General features: G+C 37.3%; 1 protein-coding gene across 11 annotated transcripts in view; it reads left to right on the top strand.

Moving 5' to 3' along the window:
• The window catches only part of FUT8 (fucosyltransferase 8), a 232076-nt gene that overhangs the window by 16336 nt on the left and 201931 nt on the right, over positions 1-13809 (top strand). Inside the window, exon 1 of one of the 11 annotated variants that reach the window (XM_036277571.1) lies at positions 2726-2947. The exons of the other annotated variants lie outside the window; for them this stretch is intronic. The gene's annotated coding sequence lies outside the window, so the exon portion shown is untranslated. Of the gene's footprint in view, positions 1-2725; positions 2948-13809 lie in introns of those variants that run through there. 11 annotated transcript variants of the gene reach the window in all.

The raw sequence follows: 13809 nt of genomic DNA on the forward strand, positions 1-13809 counted from the left end.
AGAGTGAGGAAGAAAGAGAAACATTGATGTGAGAGAGACACATTGGTTGCCACCCACACGACCCCAACGGGGGCTGGGGACAAACTGCAGCTGAGGTACATGCCCTTAGTCGGTCTCTCTGGTCTGCGGGCCAATGCTCTAACTGCTGAGCCAAACTGGCCAGGGCTTTATCTCTCAATTGTATAATTACGCCTCTTTCTTCCATTTGGTTTTAGGGATGTGTCCTTTAGGCTCTCATGACTACTTCATGGCTATTTCTTTTATTCCTTTTATCTGTTGGAATATATAGGTTCATTAGTTAACTCCATTATTTTTATTTCAAGCCCTTTAATGACCTAAAACAAAACAAAAAACCCCCACCAAAAACCCAACCCCAAACACCTTTTCTTATTCTTATCTGCTTTCCCTGTTTTTTTCTTTTTCTTTTCTTTTTTTCTTTTTTGGTATTATACAACAGCCCCAAAGAAAAAGCAATGTATCTATTGTTTAAATTTTGTTACCTTTTTTTTTTTTTACTAAAACTATTCTATTGTTACCAGTGACCTTTTAATTGCCAAATGGGGATTTTTTGGTCTTAATTCTTGCTTTTTAATTATTCAGATTTGACACTGAACTCCTTTTTCTCCTCCCTTCTCCTTATTACTTTGTAGTCCTCCTGGGTCTCTTATATATTCTAGCCACTCTTCTTTTCATTCAAAAGGTCAACTTGTTTCTTAAGTATTTGCCTTGCACATTTTTCTTAATCTAAATTCTTTTCCTTGTAATGTTATCTGGACCTTTGGCTTCAGTGAGTACCTCTTTCAGATGACTCCTGTACTGAAAGTGCCTGAACTCAGTTTCCAGCAGGAGAGCTCCACTATTTGTCATGCCGTCAAGCTCAATATGCTCAAATACAAATTGTCTTTCATTTTCTTCCCCCAAAATGTATTCTTCTTTCTAATGTTCCTTTCTCTGTTATTGACTTATCCTTCCCATTTCCCAAACTTGAATTATGAGTCATCTTTGGATCCCCATCAGATCCATTCAATTGTCAAACTGTGAATTCTGTTATTACAGTGTTTCATCTGCTCTTTTCTATTTCATTTCTTACCACAGAAGTTTAGGTTCCCATTTACACTACCATATAAATAATTATAATTTGATAGAGGATGGGGAGGCAGAGGCAGTTCTCTGCTATAGGTGTGATGGGAGGAAGCTATATTGAAGGGAAGTGACATTTAAGTTTAACATCAAAGAGAAAGTAGGGGCATTATAGGCAGACAAACTGAAGAAAGACTTATTAGAAATTCATTATATGTTGTCAACTCATAAGACTTTTGCTTGTGCATGTGCATGTTTTTCCTATTGGCCTTTCTTCAGATCTTGATGAAGATCAGTGGATGATGTAAAGCCAGAGTGACACAAAGTAACATCTATCTTTACTATCTAGCTTTGAGTGAGTGAAATGGTTAAATGTAAAGTGGTGAAAAGTTAGCATTATATGCATTGAAAACTTAAAATCTGACCAAAAATTACATTAAATGCTGTCTTTCTTGACACTTGGAATGTAAATGTTCAGTGGGCAGCTATTTTCAGTCTACTTATATATTGCTTTACTTTTTATTTTGTTCTCTTTTCATATGTGTTATTCCCTACAGTAGGGAGAAACATGGATGTGTGATAGCTTTATATTAATTGCAACTAATACTGAAAATAAATTAATGAAGGCCACAGCAAGTAAAGAGATAATTTATTTTTGCTCCCTTAGAGAAACAAAATGTTACTACTTTAAAAGGGGAAGCATTAAAAATAACAACAATTCTAAAATGGCTTAAACCAGAGGTAGAGCAGTCCAGGAACAGCCAGATCCAGGAACTGAAATGATGTCTTCAGGATAGTCTACATTTCCTAACTTCACTTTTTTTCTCTGTGTCGGTTTTATATTCTGCTTATGTTAGAAGGCTTCTTTCATGGCAGAGATGCATGCTTTCAGAACACTGAGAACTTAAGTTTCCAGAGGAAGTTTTCTAATGGGGCCATCCTTGGACTAATCACTGGAAATTGAAGACATTGTCATTGTCATTAGAACCACATAAAATGGGGGGGGGGGGGGTGTCAGTTTCCCAAAGGATGGGAATGCAGTAGTCCTTCCTTATCCACAATTTCACTTTCTGCAATTTTAGTTACCTGTTATCATTGGCGGTCTGAAAATATTAAATGGGAAATTTCAGAAATAAACAATTCATAAGTTTTAAATTATATGCTGTTCTCAGTAGTGTGGTGAAATCTCTCTCTGTCCTGTTCTGTACTGCCCCATCCTGCCCCAAATATGAATCATCCCTTTGTCCAGAATATCCATGCTGTAGACACAGCTCACCCATTAGTTACTTAGAAGCTGTTTTGCTGATCAGATCTACTGTCGTATCACAGTGCTTGTGTTTTAGTAATCCTTACAGTAGCATAACGCTGTCACAGTGGTTGTGTCATATCATCATGTAGGTATTGTATCTTCTCACATCATCACAAGGAGAAGGGTATAGTACAGTAAGATATAGTCATGTGCCATGTAATGATGTTTTGTTCAATGACAAACTGACTATATGACAGTGGTCCCATAGATTATAATGGATCTGAAGATTTCCTATCTGGTTGCTGTAAAATCATAGTGCAATACATTACTCATGTGTTTGTGGAGATGCTGATGTAAACCTGCTGAACTATCAGTCATATAAATTATAGCATATACCATTATGTACAGTATTTGATAATGATAAGAAATGACTGTTACCTGTTTATGTATTTACTATACTTTAAAAAATATATTTTTTATTGATTTTTAGAGAGAGAGGGAGAAGGGAGAGAGAAACATTTATGTGAGTATGCAACACCGATAAGCTGACTCCAGCACGCCCCCTACCTGGGATCAAGCCTGCAACATGGGCATGTGCCCTGACCAGGAATCTAACCAGTAAGTAACCTTTTAGTGCATGGGACTGTGCCCAGCCAACTGAGCCACACTGGCCAGGGCTATATACTATACTTTTTACGGTTATTTTAGAGTGTACTCTTTCTACTTATTAAAAAAAGTTTACTGCCTAGTCAGTATGGCCCAGTTGATTGAGTGTCATCCCATGCATCAGGAGGTCACCAGTTTGATTCCCTGTCGGGGCACATGCCTAGGTTATTGGCTTGATTCCCAGTAGGCGGTGTGCAGGAGGCAACCAATGGATGTTTCTCTCATCCATGTTTCAGTCTCTCTCTCCTTCTCCCTTCTGAAATGAATAAAAACATATTTAAAAACAATTTGTGGTAAAATAGTATGCCATGTTAATTTAAGCCCGCAGCCATGTCTTACATCTTGTATTTACTGTGCCAGTTGATCACATTATTTTTTCTTGTGCTTGATTTAATCTTGTGTTGTTTTGTTCATCGTGGTCCCTAAGCATAGAAAATCCACTGTTAGTGCTGCCAGTTAAGAGGCCATGTTGAGTGACTGAATTGGAAATGAAATTAAAAGTGATTAAGGAGTACAAAGGTGGAAAATCAGTGATGGTTATTATGCGCCAGTCAGGCACATCTGTCTAAGGATCTGCTTCATTGAAGGCAATGAGACTAGCAAAAATTTGAAAAGGGCCTGTTTCAGGCATGGAGAAATTTCTAATGACCTAGATTGAAGACTGGACAACAGAAGCCTCTCTTTCTCAGCACCATGACAATCATGGCCAAAGCAAAAAATTTGTTTGTGATGTTGAAAGAAGAGCCTGGACCTGACTATGATGTTGAATTTACTGCTAACTCTGGGTGGTTTAAATGATTAAAGCGTCTTTATTCACTACAGAATGTGAAAGTGAGTGGTGAATCTGCAAGTTCTCATGTGAAAGTAACTAAAGAATTTTTGGGCCCTGGCCAGGTAGCTCAGTTGGTTAGAGTTGTCCTGATACACCAAGGTTGCAGGTTCAATTTCCAGTCTAGGCACATACAGTCAACCAATGAACGCATAAATAAGTGGAACAATAAATTGATGTTTCTCTTCTCTCTGATTCTCCTTTCCTCTCTCTAAAAATCAATAAATAAAATAAAAAAGAATTTTTGGAAACTCTAGATTAGCTGCTTGTGGAGGAAAATTACTTGCCAAAGCAATAATCAATATGGGTGAAACCTTTGTATTCTAAAAACAGATGCTTGAAAGGACTTTCATCCATAAGGAGGCCAAGTCAATGCCAGGCTTCAATGCTCCTAAGGACAGGATAATAGTCTTGCTTAGGGGCAAAGATGCAGGCTACTAATTGAAACCCTTTGTGATCTGGCACAGTGAGAACTCCGGGGCCATCAGCATATCAGTAAGCACACACTGCCAGTGTACTCTAGGAGCAATAACAAGTCATGGATGACTTGACTCCTCTTCCAAGATGCCCTTCTGAATTGCTATGCCAGTGAAATAGAGTATATTCGGAGAATAACATACCTTTCAAGATTTTGCTTATTGTTGACAGTACTCCCAGACATCCTTCTTTTATTGGTGATTTCTTTTTTCTTTGTTTGTTAATCCTCACCTGAGGATATTTTTTCCATTGATTTTTAAAATGGGAGGAAAGGAGGAAGGGGGGGGGGAGGGAGAGAAGCAGACAGACATGGAATCGATTGATGGTCTCCTGCTTGTGCCCTGACCAGGGCTGGGTATCAAACCTACAACCCAGGTACATGCCCTTGACCAGGAATAGAACCCGTGACCCTTTGGTGTGTGGGCTGATGCTCTAACCATTGAGCAGCACCGACCAAAGCTATTGGTGAACTTTATTCCAATATCAAATTGGTCTTCCTCCCTCCAGATACTACCTCTTTGATCCAACCAGTGGGTCAAAGGATTACAATAGCGTTTCAGTCCTACTACCTGAGGAGGATCTTTGCCCAGGAAGTTCTGACTCTCATCTGAGGAAGACACTGAGAAGTCACAGATGCAATTCTAGGAGGATTACAACATCTATGACTATATCAAGAGCCTTGCTTGGGTTTTGGGTGATATCACCAAAAAGTGTATGAATGGCATCTGGAAGAAGACACCCAAGAGGTTCATCTGTGACTTCAAAGGATTTTCCAAGGATGAGGAGATTGTAAAAAATCAACAAGGCTGTGGTTGAGATGGCAAACAACTTTAAGCTTGTGTGGATGAGGATGACATTGAGGAGCTCTTAGAGGTAGTTTCTGAGGAACTGACTGAGGAATTGTTGGAATTGGAACAGGAACACATAGCTAATGAAGAGGCAAGAGAAAAGAAAACTGCAGGAAAAGAAAAAGAAGAACCCTTAAGAAAATTCACAATGAAGGGTTTAGCAGAAGCTTTTGCAGACCTCAACAAACTCCTTAAAAAGTTTGAAAACATGGACCCTAACCAAACATTTTTTATTAATAAAGAGAAAGGTTTGTGGTTGTATCATCTGCTTACAAACAGATATATGACCAAAAAAAGTAACCAGCTAAGCAAACCACCATGGACATGTTTCTGAAAAGAGTAACACCCCTTCAAGAAGAGCTCTGGGAGGTACTCCAGAAGAAGGCATTGTTATCAGAGGAGATGACAGCTCCATATGTGTTATTGCCCCTGAAGATCTTCTAAGTGGGAGAAGATGTGGAAGTGAGAGACAGTGATGTTGATGATCCTGACTCTGTGTAGGCGTAGGTTAATGTGTGTGTTTGTGTTTTAGTTTATAACAAAAAGTTTAAAAAGTAAACAAATTAAAAAATTTTTAAATAGATAAAAGCTTATAGAATAAGGATGTAAAAACATCTTTGCACATCTGTACAATGCATTTTGTGTTTTAAACTGTGTTCTAAAACAAACAAAAGTTTAAAAATTAGAAAGTTTATAAAGTAAAAAAGTTACAGTAAGCTAAGGTTAATTTACTTTTGAAAAAAGAAAATAAAAAAAAAAGAAATTTATTGTAGCCTAAGTGTACAGTTTTAGGAAGTCTATAGTAGTGCATAGTAACGTCCTAGGCCTTCACATTCACTCGCTGGCTCACCCAGAGTAACGTCTAGTTCTGTGTGCTCCATTTATGGTAAATTCTCCATATAGATGTACCATTTTTTATTTTTTACACTGCATTTTTACTGTACTTATTTATGTTTAGATATCCAAATACTGTTGTATTAGAGTTGCCTAAATTATTTAGCACAATAACATGCATTACTGGTGTGTAACCTAGAATAGGCTAGATCATATATAGCTTAGGTGTGTAGTAGGCTATACAATCTAGGTTTGTTTAAGTGCATTCTATGATGTTCCCACAATGACAAAATTGCTTAACGATGCATGTCTCAGAATGTATCTCCATCGTTAAGGCAAATGTGGCTGTGTTTTGAGAACAAGAGACTACATTCATATAACTTTAATATAATATATTGTTTTAATTGTTCTATTTTATTATTGTTGCTAATCTCTTACTGTGCCAAATTTATAAATTAAACTTTATAGGTATATGTTGATAGGAAAAAACATAGTATAAGTAGGGTTTGGTACTATCCATAGATTCAGGCATCTTAGTTGGGGTTTTGGAGCGTATCTCATGAGGATAAGGGTTGGGGAGACTATTGTATTATTAACTAGAGAAATAAGGAAGGAATATGAAATGGGCGCAAACAATCTGTTGTCAATACAGAGGAGGAGGAAAGAAAAGAAGAGAGTAGTAGACACAGGGAAAGAGAAATTCATATATAACAGAGAAGTGGGTAAAAGGGAAGGGAACCCAGTATCAGTTGAGAATTTATTTTGTGGTAAACCTTGTTTTAAGCCTTTTGGATTGTATTTCCACAGCTCAGTGGAGACAGCTATATTATCTCCAGAGGAAAACCATTTCTAGAACTAGTAATTTTTTTTTTTTAAATCTTCACCCCAGATATTTTTTCACTTATTTTCAGATAGAGTGGAGGGGTGGGGAGAGAGAAAGAAAGAAAAGGAGAGAAATATCTTAAGTGAGAGAGCCATATCAATTAGTTGCCTCCCGCATGACCCTGACCAGGGCCAGGGACTGAACCACAACTGAAGTACATGCCCTTGGTCTAACCACGGAGCATACCGGCCAGGGCCAGAACTAGTAATTTTTAAAAAAACAATTTTTTTCCCCCCGTTTGGTATATTTTCTTTATTTTTAAATATATTAATTTAAAAAAATTTAAATTTATGTGCATTAAAATTTACACTCTGTGATATACAGTTCTATGGGTTTTGACAAATGCATAGAATATGTATCTACCACCATTATCAAGACACAGACCTCCTGTTGCCCCCTTTTAGTTAGCTTATCTCCACTATCTCTAGCCCCCTGGTAAATACTGATGTGTTCTCCATGGCTATGGTTTTGTTTTTCTCATTTATAGGTCATTGTCCTATACATGGAATTACAGTTATATGTACTTTTTGTGTCAGCTTCTTTGACTTAGAAAATGCATTTGAGATTCATGTTGTTGCATGCATCGATAGTTTGTTCCTTTTCATTGCTTAAGTAATAATCCATAGTATGGATGGATGTACCTTGGTTTGTTTATCCATTCATCTGTTGAGAGACGTTTGGGTTATTTCTAGTTTTTAGCAGTTATGAATAAAACCACTATAAACATAGTTTTTTGTATGAACTTAAGTCTTTATTTCACTTGTGTAAACACCTAGGAGTGGAGTTGCTGAATCAAATGGTAAGTGTATGTTTAATTTTGTAAGAAACTGCCAAACTCTTCCAAAGTTGACTATACCATTTTGCATTCCCACCAGCAATATATGAGAGTTCTAGTTCATCATCCTTGCTAAGGCTTGGTAGTGTCAGGTATTTTTGTTTTGTTTTGTTTTTGTTTTAGCTCTTTTAGTATGTGTATATCATTGTGGTTTTAATTTGCATATTTATAATGACTACGCTGAGTATATTTTCATGTACTTTATACATTTTTTATTTATTGATTGATTTTGAGAGAGAGAGGAAGGTAGAGGGAGAAAGACAGAAACATCAATAAGAGAGAACATCGATTGGCCACCTTCTGCCTGCCCCCCACTGGGAACTGGGAATCAAACTGGCGACCTCTTGTTGCATGGGTCGATGCCCAACCACTGAGCCACACTGGTGGGGCTATTTTCATATACTTTAACAGTCTGAGAATGCTTATCAGCTTTTTAGAAAATGAATGTCATTTTTTTCAAACAGAAGAAAGAGTAAATGGTCTTGACAAGGCCTTTGACAAGCATTTCGGTTATACCTGCTACATGGCCGAATCCAGAGAACACCATTCATATTACAACAACAACAACTCTCTGGAGTGGTCTTGGCTGTATAATTACAACCATTATCTAGAATTATTGGTTGTTAGGTTCCATGGGAAATTTGAGTAATGCATTTAAAAATCACTTTTTGGCCCAGCTGGTGTGGCTTAGTGGATTGAGCATCATCCCATGGATTTAGAGGTCTTGGTTCAATTCCCAGTCAGGTCAGGGCACATGCCCAGGTTGCGGGCTCCATCCCCAGGAGGGGGTGTGCAGAAGACTGATCCATGTTTCTCTCTCACATGGATGTTTCTGTCTCCCTTCCTTTCCCTCTAAAAAAAAAAAAGTAATAAAAACATATTTTAAAAATTATTTTTGAATTAAAAAAGAACAAAAAAATTTATTTTTCAGTGTTTATCTGAAATAAAATTTTGTCCAGGAGCAGGTTCTGAAGAAATGTCCTATAAGCAGTATGTCTAATCTATCAGATTTGGGAGACAGAAAGGACAGTTTCAGTTATTCAACTCCGCTTTTTACTGCTTGAGTTTACCTTGAACCTCTGGCTTCTTTGAAGCCATTTCTTTATCAGCATCACAGGGTTCATTATATCAACATTTTGCGAATGTGGTAAGAATTATCAATAATGCATGTAAAATACCTGACACAGAGTAGAAATCTGCAAGTTGCCATTGCTTTTACTATTTCTTCCGACTAGTGCTGATTACCTAATGACATGCCCAACAAAGGCTTAGGGTACCGGCAAAGCAGAAGAAAATGATTTGAAAAAAATTGAAAGCACTTAATATTAAATATTTTTTGAAGTAGTAATCAGAAAAGAAATAATAATTTTATTGTATTAACTTGTTTAGTATTTACTAGGGAGGAGGTAGAGGATTATATTATTATTTTTTGTATTTGGAGCTTCTAATGGTCTTAATTTGGTCCTACCACCACCACCACCACCATAGCCATCTGTGTATCATGCCTGTGTTAAAGAAAGACTTTGAAATATCACCTAATGTTTAGGGTCTTAGAAATACAGTTTACTTGTTTGAGACAAGAAGATATTGAATGAATACTAGTTGACATTATTAGTTCTGTCCAGTAAAGTGAGAATATTTCAGGTCCCAGGGAATTTTGTAAGATTTTTTTTTTTTTTTTTTAATGAATTTTTATTTATTTTTTTGTTACAGATATTTTACCTTTTACCCCATTGGCACCCCCCACCCCCCCCCCTCCACCCTGTCCCCGGCTTAGTTGTCCATGTCCATTGGTCATGCATACATGCATATAAGTTCTGTGGTTTATCTCTTCCCACCCCCCCACCCCCATCCCCTCTTCTGAGGGATGTCAGTCTGTGCCCTACTTCCATGTGTCTGGGTCTACTGTATTCCTCAGACTGTTATGTTCATTATATTCCGTATATAAGTGAGATCATGTGGTATTTGTCTTTTTCTGCTTGGCTTCTTTCACTTAGGATAATACTTTCCAGGTCCCTCCATGTCGTCTCAAAGGATAAGAGATCTTTCTTTCTTACTGCTGCATAGTACTCCATGGTGTATATGTACCACAGCTTTTTTATCCATTCGTCTACTGGTGGACACTTGGGCTGTTTCCAGATCTTAGCTATTGTAAATAGTGCTGCTATGAACATGGGGGTACATATATTCTTCCTGATTGGTGTTTCAGGCTTCTTAGGGTATATTCCCAGGAGTGGGATCACTGGGTCAAATGGAAGTTCAATTTTTAATTTTTTGAGGTAGCACCATATTGTTTTCCATAGCGGCTGCACCAGTCTGCATTCCCACCAGCAGTGTACTAGAGTCCCCTTTTCTCCACACCCTCGCCAACACTTGTTGTTTGATGATTTGTTGATGGCGGCCATTCTGACAGGTGTGAGGTGATACCTCATTGTTGTTTTAATTTGCATCTCTCTGATGATTAGTGATGTTGAGCATTTCTTCATATGTCTCTTGGCCATTTGTATGTCCTGTTTGGAGAGGTGTCTATTCAGCTCCTCTGCCCATTTTTTAATTGGGTTCTTTGTCTTCCTTTTGTGGAGTTGTATGAGCACTCTATATATATTGGAAATTAACCCCTTATCGGATACATCATTGGCAATAATGTTCTCCCATACAGTGGGTTGCCTTTCCATTTTGATGATTGTTTCTTTTGCTGTGCAGAAGCTTTTTAGTTTGATGTAGTCCCATGTGTTCATTTTATCCTTTATTTCTGTTGCCTTAGGTGATGTATCAGTGAAAATTCTGCTCCGTATGATGTCCGAAATTTTGTTGCCTACATTTTCTTCTAGAATTTTTATGGATTCACGGGTCACATTTAAGTCTTTTATCCATTTTGAGTTTATTTTTGTGTATGGTGTAAGTTGATGGTCTAGTTTCATTTTTTGCATGTAGCTGTCCAATTTTCCCAACACCATTTATTGAAGAGGCTGTCTTTACTCCACTGTATGCTCTTGCCACCTTTGTCAAATATTAATTGAGCGTATTGCCTTGGGTCCATTTCTGGGTTTTCAGTTCTGTTCCACTGGTCTATATGCCTGTTCTTGTGCCAGTACCAGGCTGTTTTGGTTACAGTCGCTTTGTAGTATAACCTGATATCTGGTATTGTGATCCCACCTACTTTGTTCTTCTTTTTCAAGATTGCTGTGGCTATTCGGGGTCTTTTTTGGTTCCATATGAACTTTTGAAGTATTTGTTCTAGTTCTATGAAATATGTCGTTGGTATTTTGATGGGAATTGCATTGAATCTATAGATTGCTTTGGGTAGTATGGACATTTTAATGATGTTAATTCTTCCAATCCATGAACAGGGTATGTGCTTCCACTTTTTTATATCTTCCTCTATTTCTTTTTTCAATGACCTGTAGTTTTCTGCAAATAGGTCTTTTACTTCTTTGGTTAAGTTTATTCCTAGGTATCGTAATTTTTTTGGAGCGATGGTAAATGGGATTGTTTTTTCAGTTTCTCTTTCTGTGAGTTCATCATTGATGTACAAGAATGCCGTCGATTTCTTGACGTTAATTTTGTATCCTGCTACTTTGCCAAATTCATTTATTAAGTCTAATAGATTTTTGATGGAGTCTTTAGGGTTTTCTATGTACAGTATCATGTCATCTGCAAATAATGACAGTTTCACTTCCTCCTTTCCAATTTGGATCCCTTTTATTTTTTCTTCATGTCTGATTGCTGTGGCTAAGACTTCCAGTACAATGTTAAATAAGAGTGGCAAAAGTGGACATCCCTGTCTTGTTCCTGTTCTTAATGGAAATGTTTTTAGTTTCTGTCCATTGAGTATGATGTTGGCTGTAGGTCTTTCATATATGGCCTTTATTATGTTGAGATATGATCCCTCTATTCCTACATTGCTGAGCGTTTTTATCAGAAATGGATGCTGGATTTTGTCGAATGCTTTTTCAGCATCTATTGATATGATCATGTGGTTTTTATTCTTCATTTTGTTTATGTGGTATATCACGTTTATTGATTTGCGAATATTGTACCAGCCTAGCATCCCTGGAATGAATCCCACTTGGTCATGGTGAATAATTTTTTTGATGTATTTCTGGATCCGATTTGCTAGTATTTTGTTGAGGATTTTGGCGTCTATGTTCATCAGGGATATTGGCCTGTAGTTTTCTTTCTTCGTAGTGTCTTTTTCTGGTTTTGGAATTAGAATTATGCTGGCCTCATAGAACGTGTTTGGAAGTCTTCCTTCTTCTTGAATTTTTTGAAATAGTTTGAGGAGAATGGGTGTTAGTTCTTTTTTGAATGTTCGGTAAAACTCCCCCGTGAAACCATCTGGGCCTGGGCTTTTGTTTGCTGGGAGAGTCTTGATTACCTCTTCAATTTCCTTAGTTGTTATTGGTCTGTTCAACTTTTCTATCTCTTCCGGGAATAGTTTTGGGAGACTGTGTGTTTCTAGAAATTTGTCCATTTCGTTGAGATTGTCGAATTTGTTGCCATGTAGTTGTTCATATTAGTTGTTAACGATCTTTTGTATTTCCGTGGTGTTGGTTGTTACATCTCCTCTTTCATTTCTGATTTTGTGTATTTGGGTTCTCTCTCTTTGTTTCTTGGTGAGTCTAGCTAAGGGTCCATCTATCTTGTTTATCTTTTCGAAAAACCAGCTCTTTGTTTCATTGATCCTTTGAATTGTTTTTTTGGTCTCTATGTCATTTATTTCTGCTCTGATCTTTACTATTTCCTTCCTTCTACTTGCTCTGGGGTTTTCTTTTTGTTTGCTTTCTAATTCTTTAAGTTGTGAGGTTAGACAGTCAATTAGAAATTTTTCTTGTTTTTTGAGGTAGGCCTGTAGTGCTATGAACTTCCCTCTCAGAACTGCTTTCGCTGCATCCCATAGATTTTGTGTTGTTGTGTGTTCATTTTCATTGGTTTCCAGGAAGTTTTTAATTTCTTCCTTGATCTCCTCGGTGACCCATTCATTGTTTAATAACATGCTATTTAGCCTCCATGTGTTGAAATGTCTTTGCATGTTCTTGTTGCAATTGATTTCTAGTTTCATGCCATTGTGATCTGAGAAGATGCTTGATATGATTTCAATCTTCTTGAACTTGTAGAGATTTAGTTTGTGTCCTATCATGTGGTCTATCTTTGAGAATGTCCCATGTGCACTTGAGAAGAATGTGTATTCTGTAGTTTTGGGGTGTAATTCTCTGTAGATGTCTATTAAATCCATTTGGTCTAGTGCTTCATTTAGAGTCTCTGTTTCCTTGCTAATTTTTTGCCTAGAGGATCTATCCAGTGCTGTCAACGGGGTGTTGAAGTCCCCTGCTATGATTGTATTGTTGTCGATTTCTCCTTGGAAGTCCTCCAGAAGATTTTTAATATATTTTGGTGCTCCTATATTGGGTGCATATATGTTTATCAAGGTTATATCTTCCTGTTGGATAGATCCTTTCAATATTATGTAGTGGCCGTCTTTGTCTCTAGTTATGGTCTTCATTTTGAAATCTATTTTATCAGATATGAGAATTGCTACCCCAGCTTTTTTTTGCTTTCCATTTGCTTGGAAAATTTTTTTCCATCCCTTCACTTTCAACCGATGTGAGTCTTTTGTTGAGAGGTGGGTCTCTTGTAAACAACATATAGATGAGTCATGCTTTCTTATCCAATCAGCTACTCTGTGTCTCTTTATGGGAGCATTCAATCCATTTACGTTTAAGGTGATTATTGATATGTACTTATTTATTGCCATTTTTGTTTAGTGTGGTTCTATTTTTCTTCCCATTTCTACTGCTAATTACAGCAGTCCTTTTAACATTTCTTGCAGTGCTGGTTTGGTGCTAATGTATTCCCTTAGCTTTTTTTTGTCTGGGAAGCTCTTTATTTGATCTTCTATTTTGAATGATAGCCTTGCTGGGTAGAGTAGTAGTCTTGGATTCAGATTCTTGTTTTTCATGACCTTGATTACCTCATGCCATTCCCTTCTGGCCTGTAGTGTTTCTTGTGAGAAGTCAGCTGAGAGCCTTATGGGGTTCCCTTTGTAGGTAACCTGTTGCTTATCTCTTGCTGCTTTTAGGATTCTCTCTTTGTCTTTAATTTGTGGCA

This window comes from Molossus molossus, unplaced genomic scaffold (genome assembly GCF_014108415.1).
Source record: "Molossus molossus isolate mMolMol1 unplaced genomic scaffold, mMolMol1.p scaffold_m16_p_1, whole genome shotgun sequence".
In the NCBI taxonomy this organism is placed as follows: domain Eukaryota; kingdom Metazoa; phylum Chordata; class Mammalia; order Chiroptera; family Molossidae; genus Molossus; species Molossus molossus.